Source organism: Apteryx rowi, unplaced genomic scaffold, assembly GCF_003343035.1.
Source record: "Apteryx rowi isolate R43461 unplaced genomic scaffold, aptRow1 scaffold_1494, whole genome shotgun sequence".
Taxonomy (NCBI): domain Eukaryota; kingdom Metazoa; phylum Chordata; class Aves; order Apterygiformes; family Apterygidae; genus Apteryx; species Apteryx rowi.
This window is the reverse complement of record NW_020447746.1, coordinates 32,664-35,776: the sequence shown is the minus strand read 5'-3', so window position 1 is coordinate 35,776 and position 3,113 is coordinate 32,664.

Genomic DNA, 3,113 nt, shown 5'->3' with positions numbered 1-3,113 from the left:
AACACCCCCAACCCTGCACACACCCCCCTCCGGCCTCCCCGGAAACCCGCCGCGAACCGGAACAACCCCGCGAGGAAACACCCCCCTCTCCCCTCCCCACCCACCCGACAAGCGGGGGACGGGGGGGGGGTCGCTGGGGACGCGGGGGTTGCCGCGGAAACCCGTCCCCCCTCCCCTCCACCGCCGACCACCGCCGAAGCCGCCTGACAACCTCCATCCGCTGCTCGGGGGGTACGGGGAGCCCAGACGTCACCGCGGCAACAGCCGATCACATCCCCGGCGATGGAGGACACGGTTCCCCCGGCGACGGGGGAGGAAGTTGGGGGGGGGGGAGGATGTCACCCAGCTGTTGCCACGGAAACAACCCCCCCCCCAGCAACCCCCCTCCCGAGGTCCTGACAGGGGAAAGACCTTTCACCTGCCTCCAATGAGGGAGCAGAGAAGGGGGGACCCCGCCCCGTGTCACACCCCCTCCGGGCCAATCGGATAGCGGGGAACAGAGACGTCAAACTCACCTGGATGCTCATTGGCCGGGCTGGGCGTGATGTCACGAGGCCCCCTTCCTACCACAACCCCCTGCTCCGGGTGTGTTAAAGGAACAGGCGGGCGGAAAGACACCGGGCGCCACGGAAGAACCTGTGGGGCGCGAGGGACGGGTCAGGCGGCCGCAGGGGGGCTACAGGCGGCCGTGGAGGGTCACAGGCGGTCACGGGCCCGCACCCCGCCAGGGCGCCCGGGTGGCCGGGCCCGCCCCCGCGCTGGCACGCAGGGTGACGCAGCGCACAGTCGCGCACGCACTGCGGGTGCGCGCACAGCCGGGGCAGGCACGCAGCGGGCGCGGGGGTACCGCGCACACCCGTGAGGCGCACAACCGTGCCCGGGGCACGGCGCAGGCACGGACGCGATGCACGCAACAGCCACGGTGCACGCAAACGCGCACGGTGCAGGCACAGACGTAACGCACACAACACCCACAGCGCACCCAAATACACGCAGCGCACGCAACGCACTTTGTGCAAACAAACACTGCGCGCACACGGTGTACAGCGCGGTGCACAGGCACCCACACCCACAGGGCGCACAAGCGCACACAGCACGCAGTGCAGGCATGTACGTAACGCATGCGACACCCACGGTACAAACGCAGGGCACAGCGCGGGCACAAACGCGCTGTATGCACACAGCGCGAGTGTGCACCGTGGGTGTGTGTGCGCACGACACCTGCAAGCGCACACAAACACGCACAGAGGGTGCACATAGAACCACGCGCACGCAGAGCACGCTCCCACCACGCGCACACGCGGCGTGGGTGCACACCCTGCGCACGCAAACACCGCACCCCGCACACACTGCGCACGCACACCCGGCGCACAGCACACGCTCACGCTGTGCACATGCAAACAGTTGTGTGCGCACGCATATGCCATGCTCACCCGTATGCACACCCGCGGTGCACACCCACACAGTGCACACTTGCACGCGCACTGCACGCTCACACCTTGTCAACACGCGCACACAGCGCACATCCCCTCTGTGGCACAACCAACACCTACGCCACGACACAAACGGTACAACCAGCACCCACACACCCACGACACCCCTCACGTGCACACACAACGTGACACAACACGTAGCTTGTACCGCAAGACAGACACGCACGCGCTACGACACCCCTAAACACGCGCACACGTGACAACAGACTGCATGCGCCGTGCAACAGACACACACAACAGTACAACCAGCACACACACGCACAACACCCTTCACGTGCATACACAATATTACACAAYGCAGCCAGAGCTACAACACGTGCACGCACAGGCACGAAATACGCACACCCCAGCACGTGCCACAACGTGCACACCCACCCACTCTTGACAGTCAGACACACCCATGCCACAGCACAACACACACCACAACCGCTTTCCCCCGTGCTGCACGCTTCAGCGCACGCTCAAGGACACTCACAACACCCTATGACACCCCACCCCACCGCCTGTGCAGGCCGCGTGGGCACACGCTTGCCGCACACCTGCCGATACACACACGCGTGCAAGCCCAGGTGTATCTCCCCGTCGCACAATGCATGCGCACACCTGGACAGCGCCACAACACACATGCTCCTGCACAGGGCTGTCCCCATGACTTTTCCCTCCTCACTCACACACACGCACAACCCCACACACAACCACACGCCTCATGCACACGCACCCCRCTCCATACAACCTGCCAGCACCAGCACACACGCCGCAGTAGCTGTATTTACTGCACACACGCACAACCATGAGCTGGGTACAACCACACACTCTACCACACCGCCCCAATATTCAGACACACGCACAAGCAGAGGCTGCACGTCCCATCACAGTCGCACGCGCACACACTCCTTTACACCAACACCCGCTCAAGTACCAGCATGTGCGCAGATAGCAGCTGTACCTACTGTCACACACAACTACGCACACACAGACCCTAGTGTAGCAACACCCCAAACACCAGCGCGCACAACCGTGCGCCTTGTGTGCACACAACCCCGTGCGCCTCCGTGCTCCCACACGCCCTCTCCACGCAAACACCCCCCAAACCATCAACACACACCTGCACACACAAGCACGCACAACTGTGTACTCACACAACCACACACGCATATGGACGCACAGCCGGGCAAAATATGCCACGCAGACACAACCACACGCACAACCAGAGACGCACAACTGCAGGGGTACGGACAGTCACAAGCAAACGCAACCGCATACAAGCACAGCGTCACAAGCCAAAACACACACAACCGCAGGCACAACTTCACGGACGCGGAGCCACTAGTGAACACGCACAACCGTGCGCGCGTGCACAGTCGCAAGCCGACACGCACAACCGCGCACGCACAGTCACAAGCAGGCACACACAACCGCGCGGAGGCACAGTCGCCAGCAGACACAACTGCGCGCCCGGACCCACAGCCGCAAGCCGGGGACGCACAACCGCGCGCACAACCGTGCGCAGACACAAACCGGGGTGTGTGTGTGTGTGGGGGGGAAGCACAACCGTGCGCACGCACAACCCCACACGGACACACAGTGCCAACGGGGTCGGGGGGGGTCCCGGGGGCATTT